General features: G+C 43.8%; 1 protein-coding gene and 1 long non-coding RNA gene across 4 annotated transcripts in view; both read left to right on the top strand.

Moving 5' to 3' along the window:
- Positions 1–24,104, top strand: part of LOC132837241 (uncharacterized) — a 53,558-nt gene extending 29,454 nt beyond the window's left edge. For 2 of the 3 annotated variants that reach the window (XR_009647453.1, XR_009647451.1), the window contains exons 3-6: positions 2,931–3,006; positions 11,316–11,397; positions 17,702–17,784; positions 22,080–24,104. This is a non-coding gene — a long non-coding RNA (uncharacterized LOC132837241). Of the gene's footprint in view, positions 1–2,930; positions 3,007–11,290; positions 11,398–17,701; positions 17,785–22,079 lie in introns of all 3 variants that reach the window. The other variant, XR_009647452.1, reaches the window with a different exon arrangement.
- LOC132837315 (histone H3-like) overlaps positions 1–27,128 on the top strand; it is a 489,210-nt gene that overhangs the window by 77,536 nt on the left and 384,546 nt on the right. The window lies entirely within an intron of this gene.

The raw sequence follows: 27,128 nt of genomic DNA, 5'->3' as shown, positions 1-27,128 counted from the left end.
CCACATTCACATGTTCACAAAAGCAAATCTGTCATGCAAATATTGATAAATGCACTCGCATTTACATTACAGAGCCTAACCGGGAAGGGGTCTTAACTAAACAAAACATTCATGAAGCAAAAACTGACAGGGACTGTTAAAAAGTAAATCCTCATATTCACATAGCAGAACCTGGCAGACTTAGATTGACAATTACCCAAACACATTCAGTATTGAGTACAGTTGGTGGGAGGTTTGGTTAGGCCACTGTTGGAATATTGCATGCAATTCTGGTCTCCTTCCCATAGGAATGATATTGTGAATCGTGAAAGGGTTCAGAAAATATTTAAATGGATGTTGCCAGGTTTGGAGGATTGAGCTATCGGGAGAGGTTGAACAGGCTAGGGCTGTTTTCTCTCGACCATCAGAGGCTGAGGGGTGACATTACAGAGGTTTATAAAATCATAGAATAAATAGACAAAGTCTTTTCCCTGGAGTGGAGGAGTCCAGAACTAGAGGGCATAGGTTTAGGGTGAGAGGGGAAAAATATAAAAGAGCCCTAAGGGGCACGTTTTCATGCAGAGATGGTACTTGTATGGAATGACCTACTATGAGGAAGTGGTGGAGGCTAGTACAATTGCAGCATTTAAAAGGCATTTCAAGATTCACAATATCATTCCAGTAGGAAGGAGATCAGAAGTGTATGCAGAATTCCAACAATGGCCTAACCAATGTCACGTACAGCTACAAGGTAACCATCCAATAACTGTACTCAATACTGAATGTGTTTGGGTAATTGTCAATTTAAGTATATGAGTAGGAAATATTTGGAGGGATATGGGCCGGGTGCTGGCAGGTGGGACTAGATTGGGTTGGGATATCTAGTTGGCATGAAAAAGGTGGACTGCAGGGTCTGTCTCCATGTGTACATCTCTATGACAATGACTCTATGACATTCACCAAGCAGATTTCCTCAGATGCTAAGGGCATTCAGCATGTCCATAAAGACTCTTGCAAATTTTTATAGATGCTCCACAGAAAGCATCCCATTTGGATGTGTCACAGCGTAGTGTGGCTTCTGTTCTGCCCAAGACCACAAGAAACTACAGAGAGTTGTGACTCAGCCCAGCCCTTCACTGAAAGCAGCCTTCCATCCAGAGGCTGCATTTCCACTTCCCCCTATCTGGGGAAGACAACCAACAATATGAAAGACCCATCTAACCCCAGTTATATGCTCCTCCACCCTAGTCTGTCAGGTGGAAAATACAGAAGTTTGAGTACACCATCCAACAGATTCAAGAACAGCTTCTCTGCTATTATTAGACTTTTGAATGGACCTCTAAATTTTGATGCTAATCTCTGTCTGCAGCTTTAACACTGTATTCTGGATTCTTTTCTATTACTTTGATGGACTTTGGATGAAATGATCTACCTGTAAGGTGCACGAGACAATACTTTTCAATTTATCTCCGGACATGTGATACAATGATCAAATTAAATGAATAACTACAGTCTTATGTTCATATAGCAGAATCTGAGGCGTACAGGCTGATAACTACAGTCACACAAACTGACAGGAAGAGATGAATAAATAGACACAAAACATTAGGATTACAGAGTTTGACACGGTAACTCTCTCATTCACAAAGCAGAAGCTGATAGCAACAGATGAAAACTCAGCTCACACATTCACAAAGCAGGGATAGATTGACAATTACATAAACATATTCACCAAGCAGAAACTGACAGCTATAGATTGACAACTATATTTATGTATTCACCCAGCAGAGTCTGAAAGGTACAGATTGAGTTACACTCACTTTGACAAAGAAGAAATTGGCAAGTAGAGAATGATAACTGTACTCCCACATTCACATCACTGAAACTGACCACTACAGTTTGATTAATACACCAATATTCACAGCAGAATCTGATAGGTACTGAACAATAACTGTATTCGCATCTTGACAGGAAATAAACTGGCAGGGACAGGTTGGTATCGACTTTCTCAAATTGACATGTAGAAACAGATTGACAAAGACATTCTGGTGTCAAATAGCAAAACCTGACTGGTACTGTTTGATAATTGCATTCACACATTGGTATAGCTAAAGCAGATCAGTATCTACATTCACACAGAAGAAACTGATGGGTACAATTTGATGACTGCATTTAATATTCATATAGCAGAAATTGACAGGTAGATACTGATAATGACACACGTTCTCATAGCTGAAACTGACAGGTTCAGGTTGATAACTGCACTCTCAGATACACAGTAGAAACTGTTCAGGACAGATTGGTATGTAAACTCTCACATTCACAAGGCAGAAACTGACAGGTACATATTGATGACTAAACTATCACATCCCCATCAGTGGGACTCATTTTATTTATATAAAATGCATTTAACAACCAGTCCCTGCAAGTTTATTCTGTGTAGATATGACTTTAGTTATCAATCTATATCTGTCAGTTTATGCTCTGTGAATGTGAGTGCAGTTATTAATCTGTCCCTGTCAGTCTCTGCAATGCCAAAATGTAAATATGTTCACCAGAGTGTGACAGGGACAGGTTGATAACTACATTCACTCACATATTTGCACAGCTTATATTGACTGGGACAGGTTGACAGCTGTACTCCCAACATTCACCTTGCAGGAACTGACAGTTATGGATTGACAAGGAAACCAGAATGCACTTGTATTGGTTTGCCCTATTGTGGAGGTGTTGGTTAGTATCTGGTTCTCAGTGAATTGGTATCGATATTTTTATTACAATCACCAGACAAAGAGCAGCTCAGGCCAAGAATAGAATCAGACCTATAGTTAGGCTTGCCGGTTTGAAAGAAAAACAGCCTAATGATTATTAAATGAATGTTACATTTAGAGGTTTGATACTGTCAAACTTAATGTTTGTTTAAAGGCGATGTCTCTTCTGTCTTCCTCCAGACAAATACTTGAAGGACCACAACACATTCCCTCGGGGCAAAGCCAAGTGTGATCAGTTCCTTCTAACAAACAGCAGGTATGTAACCCTTGTCAGACTAAAGAACGTCCTTTCCACAGTCACAGAGCAGTTTGAATTAGACACACATTGAGCTCAATTTCCAAGAGGAACATTTCAAACAAAGAGTCAAATCCCACCAAGGAATTACAATGTTTTTATCTCTCTCCATTCTCCATGCACATCACCCCATTTCCAGTAAACGTTATTATTCACAGCCATATAGTCATAGATTTATACAGCACCGAAACAGACACTTCGGCTGGACTCATCTATGCCAACCAGATATCCTAAACTAATCCAGTCTCATTTGCCAGCACATGGCCCATATCCCTCCAAACCCTTCCTGTTGTTGTATCCATCCAGGTGCCTTTTAAATGGTGTAATTGTACCAGTCTCCACCAATTTCTCTGGCAGCTCATTCTATATACACACACTACGTCACATTGAAAAAATTGCCCTCCAGATCCCTTTTAAATCTTCCCCTCTAACTCTAAGCCTATGCCTTCTCACTCTGGACTCCCCTACCCCAGGGAATAAATGTTGTCTATTTATCCTATCCATAGCTCTCATGATTTTATTAACCTCCATGATGTGACCCCTCTGAAAACAGCCTTAAGCCTATTCAATCTCTCCAGATACGTCAAATACTCCAACCATGGCAACATCCTTGTAAATCTTTTCTGAACCCCTTCAAGTTTCACAATATCTTTCCAATAGATAAGAGACCAGAATTGCATGCAATATTCCAACAGTGGCCTAACCAATGTCCTGTACAGCCGCAACATGATCTCCCAACTCCTGTAATCAATTCACTGACCAATAAAGGAAAGCATACCAAACGCTGCCTTCACTATCCTATCTACCTGCAACTCCACGTTCAAGGAGCTGTGAACCTGCACTCTTTGTTCAGCAACACTCGATAGGACCTTATCATTAAGTGTATAAGTCCTGCTAAGATTTGCTTTCCCAAAATGCAGCACCTCACATTTATCTAAATTAAACTCCATCCGCCACTTCTCAGCCCATTGGCCCATCTGATCAAGATCCTGTTGTAATCCAAGATAATCATCTTCGCTGTCCATTACACGTCCAAATTTGGTGTCATCTGCATACTTACTAACTCTACCTCTTGTCAGGTGGGTCAATGGGCTGAGGAGTGGCAGTTGTAGTTTAGTTTCCATACATTTTGATAAGGCAAACCAAGACCTGAATTCCACACTTAATGGTAGGGCATTATGGAGTGTTGCTGAACTAAGAAACATCAGTGTGCCAGTGAAGATTTGCTTGAATGTACTCCAACAGGTTTATTTGGAAGCACTAGCTGTCAAAGCACCTGATGAAGATGCAGTGCTTCAAAAGCTACTGTTTCAAATAAACCTGTTGGACGAAAACCTGGTGTTGTGTAATTTTTCCCTTTGTCCACCCGAGTCCAACACTGGCACCTCCAAGTCCATGAAAGTAGTTGCAGGTAGACAGGGTGGTGAAAAAGGCATTTGGCATGCTTCATTGTTCAGAATATTGAGTGTAGGAGTTGGGAGGTCCTGCTGTGCAGGACATTAGTTAATCCACTTTTAGTAGATTGTGTACAATTCTCATCAACCTGCTGCAGGAAGGATGTTGTTAAACTTGAGGTGGTACTGTTAAGATTTACAAGGATATTATAGAGTCACACAGCATAGATATAGAGTCACACAGCATAGAAACAGACCCTTTGGCCTACCATGTCCATGATGTTCAACAAACAACAAACTGCATTCATCCCATTTACCTGCACTTGGCCCACAGCTGATTATACCCTGGCTTTTTAAAAGCACATCCCGATGCTGTTTAAATGCTGTGAGAGTACTCAATCACCCTCTCAGGCAGAACGTTCCAAACTTTACCCACCCTCTGGGTCAAAATATTTTTCTCACATTTCCTCTAAGCTAGTTCCTCCTCAACTTCAACTTGTGCCCTCTGGACTTAGACACTTTGATCATGGGGAGAAAGATTCTCTCAATCTACTCTGCCTACATTTCTGATAATCGGGTATTCTTCAGCCTGATCCACCCTCAGCTCCGAGGAAACCAAACCCAACCCATCCAGTCTTGCCTCGTAACAGTGACATTCCAACCCACTGCACCACTCCAATACAATCACATCCTTCTGATAGGGTGGCAGCCAAAACTGCACACAGTATTCCATCTGTGGCCTATCAATGTTCTATAAAATTGTAATAAGACTTCCTTTCTTTTAAATTGTACAGCTATGTAATAAAGGCCAGCATTCTGTATATCTTCTTCAGCAGCCTGTCTGCCTGTGCTGTTTCCTTCTGGGATCGATAGATTTGTATACCAAGGTCCCTTTGTTCCTCAGTACTCCCTAGGGACTTACCCTTCATTGTGTAATTCTTTCATTTGTTAGACCTCCTAAAATGCATTATCTCAGACTTGTCAGCAATATCAGAGCCACTGTTCTGTTGGTGATACTCACACTGTAGCCTGAGACCAGCCCCCTCATTTGCAACCGAGCTGCCAATTTTCATGTCGAAGAAGAAAGAACAGTTCAGCACAGTCACAGGCCCTTTGCCCTCCAAGCCTGCACCAACACAGTTTGCACTTCCACACTAAAATCTATATAAATATAGTAATTATACATTCTACATTCACATCCAAGACACTAATGTACATAATGAACAGCAAGTGTCCCAGCACTGATCCCTGTGGGACACCGCTGGTCACAGTCTTTCAATCACAAACACAACCCATCACCATCACACGTTGCATCCTGTCTGCAAGCTAATTTCAGATCCAGTTTGGTTAAGACTCCAAGAGTCAATCTTAGACCAGTCTTTTATATGGGACTTTGTCAAAGACTATCGGGGTGGCCTGTACCTGCCAGAATAGAGTGGCCCATATCTGTTAACACAAACTGACCGATAAGTGGAAAGTAGAATTAAACAGCAGGACGTGAGAGACAATGGCAGAAATTAAGCACATCAGCCTGTTCACACACAGTGAGGCATAATGATACCATTGAACAAACCACTCAGAGGACAGTAAAAAGGACCCAGGCTGTTCCCATTCGAAACAGTTCTGACCAGCAGACCTAAGGTCTCATAAACAAGTAACTCCTGCCTTTTAAATGAAAGGGAATTGTGCAGTAAATGAACAGGCACCAGATGTTAGATACAGCCCATTAATCCCCTAAAACAACTGAGGGGGCAACAGCTAAAGTTATCTTATACTTCTCAGTTTTGTAACTGTGTGACTTTATACATTTTAACTAACTTTATAAGAGAAATTAAAGTCATAAATTTTTAGCAAGTAATGCAAAATTAACTATTTTCTATTTTTTCTTCATATATAATTAGGACAGTGGGGAATGCAAGAGGAGTGATTGAATTTGATTAAAATTAAATACAATGAATAATAGCACTCAGGATGTCCCTCAAGATAAGCTCGACTGACAGAAACCTGAAGGAGTATAGCAAGTAACTCTGGAATGTGAACAAATAGGAGACATAGAAAGATCCCAAGGCCGAGCGATTACAGTATCTGCTAATCACCTTGAGATCATGTGAACCTGGAGCTGTCCAATGGATGCCCATCATTGATTAGGTGTCTCATAGGATAGAGTTCGCAAAGTAAGAGGGAGGGACATATTAATCACGTTGTTTGTGATTGTTCACAGAATATGTACAATAAATATTGTTTTTTATTGTAAAATCAGTGTGCCATGGATCTCTCTTCTGAGGCCTGTCTCAGGGGAAGATCCTTTGGCCCTCTCCCTGCATTAACCGACTTCTACTTGAATTACCACCTATCACTTGCCTGAATCCTGCCTGCCTCCTGAGTCTTTTATCTCTGGTTGGGGGTTACGCTCCTACAGAGGCCTTACTGAAGTCCATGTAAACTACATCAACTGTACTACTCCCATCAGTATGTCTCATTGCCAGGACGAGAGGATTTGAGTTATAGGGAGAGGCTGAATAGGCTGTTGTTTTTTTTTTCCCCGGACTGTCTGTGGCTGAGGTTTGACCTTGTTAAGGTTAATAAAATCATGAGTAACATTGAGAGGGTGAATACGCAAGGTGTTTTTTTCTAATGTTGGGGAGACCAAAAATAAAGGGCATAGGTTTAAGGTGAGAGGGAAAAGATTGTAAAAACTTTTTGGGGGTTACTTTATCATTGCAGAGGGTGGTGCTTGTATGGAATGAGCTACCAGAGGAAGTGGAGGTGATGGGTACAATTACAATCTTTTGTAGACACCCGGATAGGTACATGAATAGGAAGGTTTTAGAGGGAGACAGACCAAATGCTGGCAAATGGGACTTGGTCAGATATGGATCTCTGGTCAGCACTAACAACTTGGACCAAAGGACGTGTTTCTGTGCTGTACAACTGTATGACTCTTTGAAGGCTAGACCTTGATATCACTACTCCCAGTTAGATTCCGCACAATCAGAATTGCTTTTCCCACCTTACTTTTAAGGACAACACAGACTCGTTTCTGTGGCAATGTGTTACAGTTTTACTTGTCTGTGAATCCTACAGATACAAACAATTACAGAAAATAAGATCTTTCCCATTCACTTCAGGAAGCATGAACTGAGAACTCTCTCCTGTCCCACTCTGCTAACTGGCTGTCCACTTTATAGCAAACATTTAAACTGCTCAGTAACACAATGCAGGAAGACTGAAGCAGGGTCAAGTGAGTATGGGCACCCTCCCTGTGTCATAACTGTTCCTTTCAAAAATCTTTTTTAATACCTAAAATCAGTATACACAATTTAGAACAGCCTGAGTAGTCAACTTTAAATTTTAGTTTCTAAGTTCTTCACTAGACAACGTGGCTCTACTCTGTGGCAGCCTGTCACCTCTGAGCAGAGTTTTGAAGGACCAGTCCCATTGAATAGCACAGACTGACGGGTAGATACTAATTCCCAAGTACACAAGCCGTACAAGTGAATGGAAGAGCAGAGCAAACAGTTGCTGACTGTACCAGGTATTGTCCTTATTCATGTAATGAAGGTTGTGAAGGAAACTGATTTCTGGACTCAACAAAGAATGAGATAGTGCCAATACACAGTGGGTATAGAATAACTTGCCAGGTTCGTAGGTACACAAGCAAAAATAGAAAAATCCATGACCACGAGAATCACATGGTTGGGAGAGCGAGCGTTTCATTACTGAAGTTAAACAGGACAGGGTAAGAATGAAATATATCAGTCCCAGTGTACAAGTGAACTTCCAGTCAAATTTAAATACATGGCATCACATTGGTCAAAAAGTAAACTCCACTTGTTTATTCAGAAATACTGAGCCCCCTATTGCATGGTCACAATGTATTCCTGTTAAGTAGGGAAACTAGTAAATGAACATTCAGGTTAAGTATTCATCCAATTATCTCACCATGGTTTAAACTTGCTGTCTGACTCTATGACTGTATGTAACTCATGTCTCAATTCTGTTTGTCCAGACTGGAGGGATTAGGAAGCAGGCCAAGTGTCAGATTGGAACAAATACAGCAATTTAATTCATTCCCACAAAGTGAAAACAGAACACATCTCTTACAAAATGACTGAATAAATGCTATGTTTTGAAGTGGTCCAAAGGGAAATGAAATATTGACATGAAAAGGGACACATTCAGACAGATCCCCAGAGATTATTGGACACAGAATAAAAAAGCTGTCAGACAGTGGTCTTGTTATAAACATGTGAACAATAAATTCAAAATGCACATTCAGAATATAACTTACAACCATAAACCGTACCGTAGAATAGAAGTTGTGGAAATTGTCCAAACTGCTCTATACTGTCAGAGACTGACAATGGTATAAAAAGTCTCACTTCCTTTTACAATACATAGAATTTCTCCAGTGCAGATAGAGGTCATTTGACCTATCCCCCTGCAACAACTCTCCAAAGCGGATCTCACCCAGATGTAGACCCCCACCGTAGATATTGGTAACAATGTTCAAATTTTAACAATGCTGAAACTGACATGGACAGATTGTTTAATTATCAATCGCATTCACAGAGCAAAAACTGTCATATTTACATAGCAGAAACCAACAGGTATGGGGAGATAACTTTACTCAAGTATGCATATAAGAGAATCTTATTGTGAGAGAGTAATACCTCTGCTTGTATATTCAGTGGTAGGGGCAGATAACTTCACTCAAGTATGCACATCGCAGAAACTGACAGAAAGAGAGTGACAACTGTACTCACATATTCACATGGCAGAATCTGAGTTGCAGAATGATATATAGGCTCTCATTGTAAGTATAAAATGGTTGGGCATATTCACACTGGAGATCCCACCCCTGCTATTCGGGCGGAACAGTGGTTCAGTGGTTAGCACTGCTGCTTCACAGCACTAGGGTCCCAGGTTTGATTCCATCCTTGCAAAAGCTGATACCCATAGGGTATGGGAGTGGAGGGCAGTGAGTCCTACCTGAGTCTGTACAAAGTGGTATCTAGTACATTCAAAGTTGTAGGCACTACATGAACACATTCTTATGCCAATGGATGACACCTACAGAGTAAAACAAGTTACACTTCAGAAGGTTTCAGTTACAGTCAAGTAACATGCTGACATGTAAAGACTGAGACAGGGTTAACAAAAATGCTTTACATCCGAGAAACAGACGGGCACAGATTGGTGTTGAGAGTGTGGTGCTGGAAAAGCACAGCAGGTCAGGCAGCATCCGAGGAACAGGAGAGTCAATGTATTGGGCATAAGCCCTTCATCTCGACGTTTCAGACATTAGCCCCCTCATCCTCAGCATGTGCAGTCCTCACCTCTCCTAGGGGCACAGATTGCAGGAATATTTCGAAGTGGCTGGCAAATAGTGCTTAGTTTTACTGCTTAGACCAGTGCTTGATGGATACAGAATAAAACCTCTCTTGAAGTAACACTAATTGAATATTACACAGAGGACCAGAGCCTCAGTGGACAGATGTTGAGTTAATGCAAAACGTGTAAATAAGGACATGACAGATACAAAGTTAAAGTGACACATATATAGCATGCTGACAGTTGGTGGTTAACAGGTATTCACATAACACTGAGAAATGCTATAAATCCCAACATGACGCTGCATGATGCCTAAGCAGTTATCGATAGGTCTCTGGGCCCACAATTATCAGTCAAGTTCTCGGAGATATATTAATCCCACACTCAAAACTTGACTCAACACTTCACTCAAGAAAAGTATGGTACAGAAACTTTTTCTTTTCATTTCTCTTCAACTCCGTTGCATCAACGCCAAGCGTAGAAAACACTCACGGTTAGGTTCCAGAGGATTGTGTAAGTTGACAACAAATGTAATCACAATTTCAAATGGATGAGTTTTTTTTGACAGTGATAAGTTCTGTGTTAATTCAGAATTCAGAGAAAACTGACAGTCAGAGCAGGGAAATGGCTTTGATCATCCGGCTCCGCCTCCAGCTCACTCCAGCCCCAACTGTATCTGGGACTGGGGCTGACTGTTCCTGAGTAGAGGAGCGCATGCGTGAGGCCCTCCCCCAGCGCTGCCATTGAGGAGCATTTACTCAGTGAGTGCAAGAGGTTTGTTTGAAACAGACCGCAATGGAGAGATCAGCGCCCAGGGAAGCGAGGGAACAGCAGGCTCCTTCCCGCAGCACATCGGGATGGGAGCCTGGGACACAGAGGGGGCTCCGTGACCGGGATTGATTCGGGGTGAGTTCAGGGAGAACCGGGGGCTGTTTGTAAGAGGCCGAGCGGAGCAGGAACTGGTCCCGGAACTTGGAGTGAGCGGGCTGGGGGGAAGAGAGAGGCCTTTCTCGGGCTGTGTGTGGGCCTGCTGAGGGAGGCAGAGCGGGAAGAAGCTGCTGTGGGACATTCTTGTGGTTTACAATCCTCTGAACTCTGTTGAGTTTCCCACTGTTTGTTGAGATTGTGCAGTCAATGGCAGAATCGCAGACCGACTGTAGGAATGGATACTCCTGTAAAAGGAGTGGGTCTTGGGGGTAAAAAAAAATTGATATGGCACCCGTTTTTTTCTCTGACCAACAGGTAGTGTATTGGGAGTTGCATATTGAGCTGTGTTAGCATTCCGGTGGTGAGTAGTCCCACTCATGGAGCTGTGTAGTTGTTGCTCAGCTTCTCCATCTCACTCAATTGATATCGAATCATATGAAAAACAAACACAATCTTCAGGCAAAGAGCAGCTCAGTGCAGCAATGGAATCCGATTCGTGGTTCTGTTTAAATTGCTGGCTTATCCTAATGAATATGCAATGAACGTGATATTGATCAATATTGCCAGACTCTCCTCATGTTGATTTACAGGTGGTATCTCTCTGTCTTCCTCCAGACAAATACCTGAGGGACTAAGACGCTGTAATACTTCCTCAGTTCAAAGCGAAGTGTGACCGACTGCCTCGAGCAAACAGCAGGTATGTAACCTATTAACGTTTACACCACTTTTGAAGATAGATAAACTGAATCCTCACCCACAGCTTCCAACCTCATAGTCCGGGAATCCCACACTACCCAGTTCTACCTCCTTCCCAAGATCCACAAGCCTGACCACCCTGGCCAACCCATTGTCTCAGCATGCACCTATCCCACTGAACTCATCTTGACACTGTCCTATCCCCCCTAGTCCAGGAACTCCCCATATATATTCAAGACACCACCCACGTCCTCCACCTCCTCCAAGACTTCCATTTCCCTGGCCCCCAACGCCTCACCTTCACCATGGATATCCAATCCCTCTACACCTCCAAACGCCATGACCAGAGCCTCCAAGCCCTCCGTTTCTTCCTCTCCTGATGTCCCCAGCAGTACCCTTCCACCAACACACTCATTTGTTTGGCCAAACTGGTTTTCACCCTTAACAATTTCTCCTTCGAATCCTCCCACTTCCCCCAGACCAAAGGGGTATCCATGAACACCCGTATGGGCCCCAGCTATGCCTGTTTCTTTGTTGGCTGCATTGAACAGTCCATCTTCCGTAATTACACCAGCACCACTCCCTACCTCTTCCTCCGCTACATTGATGACTGCATTGGCGCCACCTCATGCTCCCGCGAGGAGGTTGAGCAATTCATCAACTTCACCAACACATTCCACCCTGACCTAAAATTTACCTGGACCATCTCAGACACCTCCCTCCTCTTCCTGGACCTCTCCATCTCCATTAATGATGACCGACTTCACACCGACATTTTTTACAAATTCACCGACTTGAAAGCTACCTGGATTACACCTCTTCCCACACTACCTCCTGCAAAAATGCCATCCCATATTCCCAATTCCTCCGCCTCAGCCATATCTGCTCCCAGGAGAATCAGTTCCACCACAGAACACACCAGATGGCCTCTTTCTTGAGAGACCGCAGTTTCCCTTCCCACGTGGTTAAAGATGCCCTCCAATGCATCTCGTCCACATCCTGCACCTCCGCCCTCAGACCCCACCCCTCCAACCGTAACATGGACAGAATGCCCCTGGTGCTCACCCTCCACCCTACCAACCTTTGCATAAACCAAATCATCTGCCGACATTTTCGCCACCTCCAAGCAGACCCGGGATATATTTCCCTCCCCACCCCCTTCCGCCTTCTGCAAAGATCCCTCTCTCTGTGACTACCTCGTCAGGTCCACACCCCCCTACAACCCACCCTCCCATCCTGGCACCTTCCTCTGCCACTGCAGGAATTGCAACATCTGTGCCCACACCTCCTCCCTCACCTCCATCCAACGCCCTAAAGGAGCCTTCCACATCCATCAAAGTTTTACCTGCACATAATCCAATATCATTTATTGTATCCGTTGCTCCCGATGCGTTCTCCTCTACACTGGGGAGACTGGACACGTCCTTGCAGAGCGCTTTAGGGAACATCTCTGGAACACATGCACCAATGAACCACACCACCCTGTGGCCCAAAATTTCAACTCCCTCTCCCACTCTGCCGAGGACATGGAGGTCCTGGGCCTCGTTCACCGCTGCTCCCTCACCACCCGACGCCTGGAGGAAGAACACCTCATCTTCCGCCTCGGAATACTTCATCCCCAGGGCATCAATGTGGACTTCAACAGTTTCCTCATTTCCTCTTCCCCCACCTCACCCCAGTTCCAAACTTCCAGCTCAGCATGGTCCCCACAATTTGTCCTACCTGCCTATCTTATTTTCCACCTATCCACTCCACCCTCCTCCCTGACCTATCACCTTCACCCCCTCCCCCAATCACCTATTGTACTCTATGTTACTTCCTCCCCACCCCCATCCTCCTGTCATTTATCTCTCCACCCTTCAGGCACTCTGGTTGTATTCCTGATGAAGGGCTTTTGCCTGAAAACTCGATTTTACTGCTCCTCGGATGCTGCCTGAACTGCTGTGCTCTTCCAGCACCTCTAATCCAGAATCTGGTTTCCAGCATCTGCAGTCATTGTTTTTACCTACCTGAATCCTCATCCAAAATAGCAATCAGGAACAGCATTAAAATCTGCATTTAATAAGAACATTTTCAAAGTTACAATGAAGATAAACAAATCGATCATACTGTTACATAATTTCAACAACCATCAGTGAGGTAGCTGCTCGGTACAGAGATGGAGGGAAACTGTGCTCATCAGCAGTTTCTCTCTCTCCATTCTCGCTGCACATCACCCCATTTCCAATAAGTGTTATTATTCACAGCCATCAAGTCATAGAGATGTACAGCACGGAAACCAGACCCTTCAGTCCAATTTGTCCATGTCAATCAGATATTCTAAGCCAATCTAGTCCCATTTCCCAGCACATGGTCCATATCCCTCTAAACCCTTCCTATTCCCATACCCATTCAGGTGCCTTTTAAATACTGTAATTGTACCAGCCTCCACCACTTATCCATGCCGTTCATGATTTTATGAACCTCTATAAACAGGCCCCCCGGCCCAACAAGTCCACACCAACCCGCCAAAGCGCATAACACCCAGACCCATACTGCTACATTTACCCCTTCACCTAACACTACGGGTAATTTAGAATGGCCAATTCACCTAACCTGCACGTTTTTGGATTGTCGGAGGAAACCCACGCAGACATGCGGAGAATGTGCAAACTCCACACAGAGAGTTGCCTGAGGTGGGAATTGAACCAGGGTCTCTAGCACTGTGAGGCAGCAGTGCTAACCACAGATCTGGCACCTCCGATCAGCTTGTACATTCTGGTGCTGCTTTCAAGCCTCCATTGTACTTTCTGTTTCCACCCCAACAAAATTCACTGGCTTATCCTGTTTCCTGCATCTCGTTTCCCAGTGTTTTTCCGAAGCCACCAACGCTTGATTTTGCATAGCCTACGTTTTTGCAGGGAAAACACCAGAGCTTTTTAACTTCTCTTTTCCCTTCAAGGGTTTCCTTTTTAACTTGTGATAAGTCATCCTTCTGACCTTCACTGAGATCTATCATTTCCTTTCCATGTGAGGATTTCTCTTATCCTCAACTTCCATATCTCTTGGATTGAAATTGGTTTTAGAAGCCAAACTTTGATCAACTCATAACCATCAGGCGTTTCAGCTGCCATTCTTGCTGTTTTAACTCTCTGCTCTTCCACATGGGTTTTCACTACTTCAGGAAGTGAACTTTTGAACTCCTGTCTAAATGCCAATTTCCAAAGTTCAAACTCCCTCTCTTCCTTCCTTTCTTTTCTCTTTCTCCTCGCTCTCTCTTCTGCATTCATAAGATTTCATTTCTGTTGCCCTTTCCTTGTCTTTTGCTTCTAACTCAAGTTGCTGCTTTTTGTTATTGAATGTTAGCCATCTCTAATGATGGTGTTTCCAACAAATGGAAATGCTGAGCTACTGCTGTAATTATCTCTCCTTTCCTCATGGAAGGACACAGCCTCAATCCCAGCGTGTCTGCTATTTCCAGCAGCTTACCCTTAACCACCTTTTGTAAAAGGCCTAAAATCACTTGGTCCACCCACAGAAAACTCTTGATGACTGAAAGAGCCATTGCTTTCCCAAGCACAGTTTAAACCAACTGAATTCCAAACCCGGAACAAAAGACACTAACACCTACCACTCGCTTCCCTCAAGTCCGACAACCCTAATCCCAAATCAGAACTACTGAGCAAATCCTGCAAAGAGCCCCCTAACTGGAATTGACCATGCCAGACCCCCTCAAAACATTTCAAGTAGCCCAGACCCTAACCTTGCTAGTTGGTTTAAGCAGGCGTAATGCGGATATTCCAGGAGTGATGTGCTACATAGGTTTACATAGTCAAACCGCATAGTTTTAAACAAAACAGAACTGATTTACAAGATTATCAAATGAAACACAAACAAATGCTCCTATGCCTTAAAAGAGAACAGAATACCAAATGACGTAACCTATCCGAAAATCCTGCAGATTATACCAACTTAATGATGCGGTTGCCAATACTTGCAATAGTCCCCACAAACACTCTTTGGCACAAAAAGATAAAATCAAACACAGGGTCTTACAGGAGAGATGTCAGAGAGACAGTACCAGCATGGACCTGCTTCTTTGGGTTCAGCAGCTTTTTCAACTGCCTGACTGCTTTCAGTCAGTAGCCAGACAGCCACAAACCAAATCAAACCAGAGAAAACCTGAGCTGGGAAAACTGGGACACTCCGCTTTCATTGTACAAGTATTCTTTTGAAAAATGTGGGAGCCTTTTGCCTGAGGCATTATCTGGTAGCTATAATTAAAATGTCCCTAAAACCCATCAAGTCAGACTGTTTGGAGCCTGTGTCTTTTACAGGCTTGTTAAAGGAGCAGCATCATCACAGCAGACTGGTTCAAAAAGTAAAAGCCATGGGATACAGAGTAATGTGTTGAATTGGATGCAAAGTTGGTTTAGTAACAGGAAACAAATGGTAATGGTTGATAGCTGCTCTTGTGAATGGAAAGCTGTTTCAAGTGGTGCTCCTCATGGTCAGTGTTGGGACCTCTGCTGTTTGTTTTATACAGTAAGGAGTTTGACTTGAATGTGGCGGGTAGGTTTGTGAAATTTGCAAATGACACAAAAATTGGCCATTGATTAGATAGTGTAGAGGATTTCTGTCAGTTCCAAAAGTATTACAGATGGTTTGGTGGAGTGGGCAGGAAAGTGGCAGATGGAGTCCAGCTCTGATAAAGTGTGAGGGAATACATTTTGGGAAATCAAACAGTAAATGGGAATAGACAATAAATGGGAATATACTGAGGGGGCAGGGTAAGTGAAAGATCTTGGTGTGCAAGTGCATGGGTCCGTAAAGGTAGATGGGGTTGTAAAGAAGGCACATGGAATGATCTCCTTCTTTGGCAGAGGGATGGAATATAAAAGTAGGGATATAACAATGAAACCGTATAAGGCAGCACTGGTGAGGCTACAACTGGAGTATTGTGTGCAGTCAGATCACTGCATCACAGGAAGGACGTCATGGCTCTGGAGAGAGTGAAGAGGAGATTTACTGGAATGTTGCCAGGGCTGGTGAGTTGTAGCTATCAGGAGAGATTGGAGAGGTTGGGGTTTTATTCTTTGGAACAGAGGTGCCATGATTAAGGAATATTAAAAAGTGAATACTAAACAGTGAGCTACTACCATTAGCACTACTGCCTCACAGCGCCTGAGACCCGGGTTCATTTCCCGACTCAGGCGACTGACTGTGTGGAGTTTGCACGTTCTCCCCGTGTCTGCGTGGGTTTCCTCCGGGTGCTCCTGTTTCCTTCCACAGTCTAAAGATGTGCGGGTCAGGTGAATTGGCCATGCTAAATTGCCCGTAGTGTTAGGTAAGGAGTAAATGTAGGGGTATGGGTGGGTTGCGCTTCGGCGGGTCGGTGTGGACTTGTAGGGCCGAAGGGCCTGTTTCCACACTGTAAGTAATCTAATCTAACCTAATCTAATCTAATCTAACCTAATCTAATGTAATCTATCTAATGAAGGAGCAGAACTCCGAAGTATACTTCCAAATATACCTGTTGAACTATAACCTGGTGTTGTGAGATTTTTCACGAAATAGTGAGAGGGAGAGACTAGAGTACACAGGAGGAACCTGTTTCCTTTGGCAGAGAGTTCAAACACCAGGGATCATTGATTCAAACGAAGTGGTGTAGGATTACATGATATGTGAGGAAAATGTGTTTTATGCATAGAGTGGTGGATATCTGGAATTCACTGCCTGATTTGGTGGTACAGGCAGAGACCATAAACTCTTTTAAACAAAAATCCCTGGAACTGCACCTCAGGTTCTGTTAACTGGAAGGCTACGGCGAGATGGGATGAGAAAGGGCCTCTGGGGGTCTTTGGGTTGGCATGGACAAGATGGGCTGAATCATATTATCTTTATGATTCAATAGTTACCAGTTGGACCCTGTCAGTCTTTGCAGTGTGAATATGTAAATATATTGACCATGTAATGAATGTTACAGTTTGACGACTACACTCACACATTCTCCAAGCAGGAACTGACAGGTATAGATCAATAACTAAACTGACATATCCACATACCCACTTGCACCAGGTAGACTCCATTTATGGAGCTGTATGGGTGTTGTTTCATTTCTGGATCTCATTCCTTTGGGCTTAGAATTTTAAGAAGAAATGGACAAGGAACAGCTCAGGGCAGGAGTGGAATCAGACCCGTGGTTCTGTTTAAATTGCTGGCTTTAAATAAAAAAATCCTAATGTTCATTAACTGAATGTTACATTGATGTTGCCAATCACAGCTGATCTTGATTTACAGGAGGTATCTCTTCTGTCTATCTCCAGGCAAGTACTCAAAAGGACCAGGACAATGTAATATTCCCTCGGTACTGAGCCAAGTGTGACCAGTTGCTTCCAACAAACAGCCGGTATGTTACTGCTGTCAGAGCAGAGAACATCCTTTTCACAGTCACAGAGTGGATTAAGTCAGACACCCATTGAGCTCCATTCCCAGAGGGATATGTTCAAACCAAGAGTCAAACACAACCAAGGAAACGGAAGTTTATATTTTTATATCTATATTCTAAATGCATCCTACCCAGTTTCAATCAACTTGAATGAATCCTCATCCAAAGTATACACTGCATTAAAATCTGAACATCGAACGGTACAGGACATGTGCTGAACATGCCGCCAAAATGCAATTAATCTCTTCTCCCTGGCTTTGGTCCATAACTCTCCATTTTGTACATGTTCATTTGCTTACCTAAAAGTCCTTTCAATACCCTTGTTGTGTCTTCCTCCATCTCCACCCCAGGCAGTGTGTCTCACTGCTACCACTCTCTTTGTTTAAAAATAAAACTGCCCCTTATGTCTCATAGGGTCATAGAGATGTACAGCATGGAAACAGAATCTTTGCTCCAACCAGTCCATGCCGACCAGATATTCCAACCCAACCTAGTCCCACCTGCCCAAACACTACCCAACCTAGTCCCACCTGCCAGCACCCGGCCCATATCTCTCCAAACCCTTCGTATTCATATACCCATCCAAACACCTCTTAAATGTTGCAATTGTACCAGTCTCCACCACTTCCTCTGGCAGCTCATTCCATACCCGTGCCACCGTGTGGAAAAAGTTGTCCCTGAGGTCTCTTTTAAATCTTTCCCTCTTAAATATACTCCTACTTCCTTTATACTCGTCTAAGGATTCCCTCAATGTATCCTGCCTATACCTGACATATGCTTCCTTCTTACCAAACCCTCAATTTCTTTAGTCATCCAGCATTCCCTATACCTACCAGCCTTTCTTTTCACTCTGACAGGAATATACTTTCTCTGGATTCTTGTTCTCTCATTTCTGAAGGCTTCCCATTTTCCAGCCATCCCTTTACCTGCAAACATCTGCCTCCAATCAGCTTTTGAAACTTCTTGCCTCATACCATCAAAATTGGTCTTTCTCCAATTTAGAACTTCAACTTTTAGATCTGGTCTATCCTTTTCCATCACTATTTTAAATCTAATAGAATTATGGTCGCTGGCCCAAAGTGCTCCCCCACTGACACCCAAGTCACCTGCCCTGCCTTATTTCCGAAGAGTAGGTTAAGTTTTGCACCTTCTCTAGTAGGTACATCCACATACGGAATCAGAAAATTGTCTTGTATGCACTCAACAAATCACTCTCCATCTAAATCTTTCACACTATGGCAGTCCCTGTCTATGTTTGAAAAGTTAAAATCCCCTACCATAACCACCCTATTATTCTAATATAGCTGAGATCTCCTTACAAGTTTGTTTCTCACTTTCCCTCTGACTATTCGGAGGTCTATAATACAATACCAATCAGGTGATTATCTCTTTCTTAATTCTCAGTTCCACCCAAATAACTTCCGTGGATGTATTTCCAGGAATACCCTCCCTCAGCACAGCTGTAATGCTGTCCCTTATAATAAATGCCACTGCCCCTCCTCTCTTGCCTCCCTTTCTGTCCTTCCTGTAGCATTTATATCCTGGAACATTAAGCTGCCAGTCCCACTCATCCCTGATCCATGTTTCTGTAATTGCTATGATATCCCAGTCCTATGTTCCTAACCATGCCCTTAGTTCATCTGCTTTTCCTGTTAGGCCCCTTGCTTTGAAGTAAATGCAGTTTAATTTATTAGTCCTACTTTCTCCCTGCTTGCTCTGACTGTTTGAGTCGCTTCTGTTCTCAACTGTACCAGTCGAGACTGGTCTCTTTCCTCACTACTTCCGTGGTTCCCACCCCCTTCCCCCAACCTTACTAGTTTAAATTCTCCCAAGCAGATCTAGGAAATTCCCCTGTCAGTATATTAGTCCCCTTCCAATTTAGGTGCAATCCGTCCTTCTTGTACAGGTCACTTCTACCCCAAAAGAGATTCCAATGATCCAAAAATGTGAATCCTTCCCCATACACCAGCTCCTCAGCCATGCATTCATCTGCTCTATCCTCCTATTCCTGCCGTCACTAGCTTGTAGCACTGGGAGTAACCTCCTTTTTAAATTTCTGCCTAATTCTCTGTAATCTCCCTTGAGAATCTCAATCTTTTCCCTTCCAATGTCGTTGGTTCTAATGTGGACAATGACCTCTTGCTGTCCCCTATTCTCCCGTGAGAACATTCTGTACCCTCTGAGACATCCTTGATCCAGGCACCAGGGAACCAACACACCATTGTGCTTTATCACTGGTGGTGACAAAAACGTCTGTCTGTACCTCGAACTACAGAATCCCCTAACACAATTGATCTCTTGGAAGCCGACATACCCCTCATTACATTACAGCCAGTCTCAGTACCAGAAACTTGGATTCTCAGGGGAACGTAGCATGAACAGCCATCACCCCTTACACATTCCAAACCATCATACCTGTCCAAAAGGAAATCAAATATTGACATGAAGAGGTACACATTCAGACAGATACCCAGAGGTTATTGGACACAGAGTGCAAAAACTCTCAGAAAGTGGTCTGGTTATAAACATGTGAACCATAAATTCAAAATACAGATGCAGAATATAACTTACAATCAAAAACTGTACCATTGAATAAAAGTTGTGAAAACTATCCGAACTGCTTTGCACTGTTGAGACTGACAATGATAGAAAAAGACTCACCCCCTTTCATTGTGCTCTTTTTAAAAATGTGGAAGCCTTTTGTCTGAGGCATTACCTGTTAGCCATAATCAAAATGGCCCTAAAATCCATCAATTCTGACTTTTCAGAGCCTGTGTCTTTTACAAGCTTGTAAAAGGAGCAGCAGCATCACAGCAGACTGCTCCAAGAAGGAAAAGCCCATGGGATACAGGGTAATGTGTTGAATTGGACCCAAAGTTGGCTAGTCACAGGAAAGATAGGATAATGGTCATTGCTGGCCATTGTGAATGGAAAGTTGATTTATGTGGTACTCTGCTCAGTGTTGGGACCTCTGCTGTTTGTTTTATACATTAATGATTTGGAGTTGAATATGATGGGCAAATTTGTGAAATTTGCAGATGACACAAAAATTGGCCATGTAGTGGATAGTGTGGAGGATAGCTGTAAGCTCCAAAACTATATAGATGGTTTGGTGGAGTGGGCAGGAAAGTGGCAGATGGAGCTCAGCTCTGATAAGTGTCAGGGAATGCATTTTGGGAAGTCAGACAGTAAATGGAATTCGACAACAAATAGGAATATACTGAGAGGGACAGGTGAAGTGAGTGTGTGAGTGAACAGGTACCTAAAGATAGATGGGGTTGTAAAGAAGGCACATGAAATGCTCGTGGAATGCTCATTGTATAGAAGGCACGTGGAATTCACCCCTCATTGGCAGAGGGGTGAATGCAAAAATAGGGAAATAACAATGAAACTGTATGAAGCACTGGTGGCTACAACAGGAGTATTGTGTGCAGTCGGGTCACCACATTACAGGGAGGACGTCATTGTGGTGGAGAGAGTGCAGAGGAGATTTACTAGAATGTTGCCAGAAGTGGAGCGATCAGGAGAGATGGGAGAGGTTGGGGTTGTATTCTTTGGATCAAAGGTGCCACGATTAAGGAATACATGGCGACCCCATATTTGTGGGTCCAGTTATCGCAGTTTACTGTGGTCAGAGTATATAAAAGGGAATGTTCCAGAACCAGGGACCAGGAGGCTGCCGGGATGGCATACTTCCCATTTAAGTGAATGGTTTTGCACTTATCTGTGGTTTTGAGTTTCAGCTGTCAGTCCTGGAACATATCCCCCACGGATCCGGGAGGTCTACAGCACTAAATAGTGAGCTACCTGATGAAGGAGCAGCACTCCGAATGCTTGCACTTCCAAATAAACCTGTTGAATTAATAGCCTGATGTTGTGTGATTTTTAACTAACTAGTGAGAGGGAGACATTAGACAGGAGTGACCTGTTTATTTTAGCAGAGTTCAAAAACCAGGGATCACGGATTCAGGCTCAGCGGTTGTAGAATTAGATGATATGAGGAAAAATGTTTTTTTATGTAGAGAGTGATGGGTATCTTGAACTCACTGCCTAAGTTGGTGCTACAGGCAGCTTACATTTTCATAAACAAAAATTCCCTGGAACTGCACCTGCACCCTGTGACAGGATGGTGGGACGAGAAAGAGCACCTGGGTGTGTTGGCGTTGGCATGGACAAGACGGGCTGAATGTTACATTGATGTTCCCAATCACAACTGATGTTGATTTACAAGAGGTATCTCTTCTGTCTCCCTCCAGGCAAGTACTCAAAGGACCAAGACAATGTAATATTCCCTCGGTGCAGAGCCAAGTGTGACCAGCTGCTTCGAACAAACAGCAGATATGTTACTGCTGTCGGAGTGAAGAATATCCTTTCCACAGTCACAGAGTGGATTGAGTCAGGTTCACATTGAGGCTGTTTCCAGAGAGATATGTTCAAAAAAAAAGTCAAACACCACCAAGGAAAAGGAAGTTTTTTTTTAATCTATATTCTCAATGCATGCAACCCAGTTCCAATCAATTTGAATGAATCCTCATCAAAAATATACACTGCATTAAAGCTGAACATGGAACGGTACAGAACAAGAATGGATCCTTCAGCACACGATGTTGTGCTGAACATGACGCCGAATGAATCTGAATCCCTTCTGCCTGCCCATGGTCCATATCCCCCCTTTACTTGCATGTTAATTTGCTTATTTTAAAGTCCCTTCAATACTTTTTATCGTATCTGCCTCCGTCACCACCCCTGGCAGTGCATTCCACTCCTACTACTCTCTACGTTAAAAGAGGTCCTTAGGTCTCCTTTGAACTTTTCCCATCTCACCTTATATGCATACCTCTTTGTTTTAGACATTTCAACTCTTGGAAAAAGACTCTGACCATCAACCGTAAACATGCATCTCCAAATTTTATAGACTTCTGGATGTAGGTTTGCTCACTGTGATGGAAAGTTTACCTAGTTTTGTAGGTAATCATCAGTCAGACTCCGGATGAAGCACTGGTGGTATGGCCCGCTTCCTGTTTATAGGTTTAGGTTTCCTTGGGTTGGTGATGACATTTCCTGTGGTGATGTCATTTAGTGTTCATTTTCTCCAGGGTGGTAAATGGGATCCAAGTCAATCTGTTTGTTGATGGAGTTCTGGTAGAAATACCATGCTTCTTGGAATTCTCATGCGTCTTGGTTTGACTTGTCCTAGGATGGATGTGTTGTCCCAGTTGAAATGGTGTCCTTCCTCATCTGTATGTAAGGATACTAGTAAGAGTGGGTCATGTCTTTTTGTGGCTAGTTGTTAATTTATCCCGGTGGCTAGTTTTCTGCCTGTAGCGGACACATAAATACAAAATGGGCCATACCATCAGTGCTTCATCTAGAAGCTCTCTGATAATGGTACCTAGTATGGTGACAAAACATCTGAAAATGAACCTTCCAACTCAGCAAGAAAACCTAGATCCAGAACCTCAACCTGAGGTACAACTCTTACAATTTTATAGACTTCTATTAAGTCTGCCCTCACCCTCTGCTGGGTTTTTCTAGCTTCTCTTTGTAGCTCATACCCGCTAGACAACATTCTAGCAAACCTCTTCTGTGCCCTCTCTAAATCCTCCATATCCTTCCTGTAATGTGCCAACCACAACTGAAAAATCACTCCACACCAGATTGTAGTCCAGAAGGTTAATTTGGAAGTACTATCTTTCAGAGTGCTGCTCCTTCATCAGGTGGCTGTGAAACAGGATCCTGAGACACAACTTATCGCAAAAGATTAGTGTCATGCAACTGAAATGATATATTGAACAAACCTAGATTGCTGTTCAGTGTTTCATCTTTTAGAATAGGTTGCAGGTTTCAGCTCATTAATATATACATCCCAGAACCTCTTTTAAGTCACATTCTCAAGATGACTTTGGGTTTTATTTAAAAAGAAGGGTGACATCTCAACTCAGACAATGTATTAAAGGTGTGAGGTTAGAGTCTGTATCCCAATCTTGAGTCAGACTGGTCTTATTACCAAAGTAGGAATATATAAAACATTACATGGATTGACTGCCTGCAGATTGTGCTCTTTTTGAGCAAAATACAATGTATCTGCAAATATAATTCTGCAAATGCAAATTCACCCCAGAGACATGTGTGTGTGTGTGCATATGAGAGAGAGAGCATTTGAGTGTGAGTACACATGCAAATGTGTGTGTGGATCAGAAACAAGTAGCTAACAATTTTAATCCTGATCAGTCAGTATCCATTTGCATAAATGGATCATGGTAGCAGAGGAGCTACCATCCCCATCTTTATCACATCGTTATTCTCCATTTCTTCATATTGCAGTAAAAGACTTAGTTTTGTCTAGTGCAGTCCAACCAGAACCTTTTGTTTTTGGTTAATTATGAACTACTTTCAAAATTGGTTGCAATTTTCTGCAAAGGGCTCTGCATTCCTCCTTTGCTTCCCTGGTATGTATCTCAAAACAAAACGTGAAATCTGGCTGCAATTTTCACAATGTATCAGTGGAATCTAATAACCACCCTTCAAAGCAGTTGAGAAAGGGAAAGAAAAGGCCAAAATTGGTAGGTTTGTAGAACTGCTCATTTTATTTTCATTATTGAACAGTGCTGATTGTTCAATAAAATTGAATTTGGCAGTTTACATATTCTGCACTGCATGATAGAAACAAAGTCCTTTAGCAACTTAAGAGGTTAATGGTGCAACTTAATGGTGCATCATTTCTCTACAGAGCAGGGTAATGTTCTGTCTACATCAGAAAATAGAAGTAAATTAGCCAATTATCTTTTCTCTACAAGGAACATTATGGTCAGTTAGGTCCAATGCAGTTGAATTGTTCATCTTAGTTGCAAGTGGATTCAGTTTACACTGCTTGTTACTTCACCAAATTCACAAAAGTACATCACTATGCACTGAAACAAAAACTGATGGCATTCTGAAGACCAACATTTTATATCATTTCTTCCTGTTAGATTTTGCACTATGCAAAATACAAAAGGACCATAGTAAACTCCAGGCTCCAGCTCCCATCCCTGCTGTGTCTTCACCATTTCCCCAGACCACCACCTCCTGACTGAGGAGGAACGTTTAGTCCTCAGTGAAGGCCTCTACAGTCCCAGATTAATGAGTTCAACACATGCTGCGACCTTGAATGTTTCTTCTGCTGCCTCAGCCTCCGCACCAACTTTTACAACCACCCTCCCACCAAGAACCCCTTCTCCCACCTCCAACACACCTCATCTACCTGGATACCCCGTGCTGGCCTGCTACCCATCCTTGACCTATTCATTTCAAATTGCCGCTGTGATATCCACTGCCTCACGCACTCCAACCTCTCGCCCTCACAACCCACAGTCCCTCCACTTCAACCCCACACACCCCATCAAACCAGTGGACAAAGGGAGTGTAGTGGTAGTTTGGTGCACTGACCTCTACGCCGCTGAAGCCAGGTGCCACCTCGAAGAAACCTCCTCCTACTGCCCCCTTGACCATGACCCCATCCCCCCAATCTCAAGCTGTCATCCCCTGACCATAGACAATCTCCCATCCACAGCTTCCAACCTCATAGTTCGGGAACCCCGCAATGCCTGATTCTATCTCCTACCCAGGATCCACAAGCCTGACTACCCAGCTGACCTATCGTCTCAGCCTGCTCCTGTCTCACCGAACTCATCTCCACCTACCTCTATTCTGTCCTATCACCCTGGGTCCAGGAGCTCCCCACATATGTTCAGGTAACCACCCGTGCCCTCCACCACCAACGCCTCATCTTCATCATGGACATCCAGTCCCTCTACACCTCCCTCCGCCATTATCATGGCCTCCAAGCCCTCCATTTCTTCTAGTTCTGATGTCCCCACCAGTTCCTTTCCACTCTTACTCGTTTGGCTGAACTGGTTCTCACACTCAACAATTTCTCCTTCCAATACTCCCACTTCCTCCAGACAAAAGGGGTAGCCATGGGCACAAACATCGGCCCAAGCTATGCCCGTCTCTTTGTCGGCTATGTAGAACAGTCCATCTTCTGGAGTTACACATGCACCACTCCCCACCTCTTCCTCTGCTACATTGATGACTGCATCGGTGCCACCTCGTGCTCCCATGAGGAGGTCAAAGAGTTAATCAACTTTATCAACACATTCCACCCTCACCTAAAATTCACCTGGACCATCTCTAACACCTCCCTCCCCTTGCTAGACCTCTCCATCTCTATCCAAGAGGACCCACTGTGACATTTTTTTACAAATCCACCGATACCCACAGCTACCTGGATTACACCTCCTCCCACCCTACCTCCTGCAAAAATGCTATCCCATTTTCCCAGTTTCTTTGCTGCATCTGCTCCCAGGAGGACCAGTTCCATCACAGGACACATCAGATAGCGTTCTTCTTCAAAGACTGAAATTTCCCCTCCCATGTGGTTGAACATGCCCGCCAACGCACCTCATCCACGTCCCGCATCTCCACCCTCAAACCCCAGCCCTCCAACCGCAACAAGGACAGCCCCCCCCCCCCCCTTGGTTCTCACCATCCACCCCACCAACCTCCGCATAAATCTCATCATTTGTCAACATTTCCACCACCTCCAAACGGACCCCACCACCAGAGATAGATTTCCCTCCCCACCCCTATCGGCTTTCCACAAAGACTTTCCCTCCGCGACTACCTGGTCAGGTCGATGTCCATGAACAAGCCACCCTTCCCTCTTGGCACCTTCCCCTGCCACTGCAGGAGTTTCAAAACCTGTGCCCACACCTTCCCCCTCACTTCTGTCCAAGGCCTCAAAGGAACCTTTCACATTCATTAAGGTTTCAACTGCACTTCCATATGTCATTTATTGTATCCTTTGCTCCTGATGCAGTCTCCTCTACATTGGGGAGACTGGACGCTTTACAGCAGAGTGCTTTACAGAACATCTCCAAGATGTTAGCACCAATTAACCCCACTACCCCATGGCTGAACATTTCAACTCCCCCTCCCAACCTGCCAAGGGCATGCAGGTCCTGGGCCAAGTCCATCACCACTCCCTTGCCACCCAACGCATGGAGGAAGAATAGCTTATCTCCCGCCTCGGGCCCCTTCAACCTCAGGGCATCAATGTGAACTTCACCAGTTTCCTCATTTTCCCTTCCCCCCACGTTCCAACCTTCCAGCTCAGCACCATCCTTATGACCTGTCCCACCTGTCAATCTTCCTTCCCACCTGTCTGCTCCATCCTCCTCTCTGAACTGTCACCTTTACCCACACACCGCCCCCCCCCCCCCCACCTCCTTCTCCACCACTCCCATTTATCTCTCCACCCTTGA

The sequence above is a fragment of the Hemiscyllium ocellatum genome, chromosome 49 (assembly GCF_020745735.1).
Source record: "Hemiscyllium ocellatum isolate sHemOce1 chromosome 49, sHemOce1.pat.X.cur, whole genome shotgun sequence".
Lineage (NCBI taxonomy): Eukaryota > Metazoa > Chordata > Chondrichthyes > Orectolobiformes > Hemiscylliidae > Hemiscyllium > Hemiscyllium ocellatum.
Note: the sequence above shows the minus strand (reverse complement) of the source record. Positions and strands in the feature narration are given on the sequence as shown.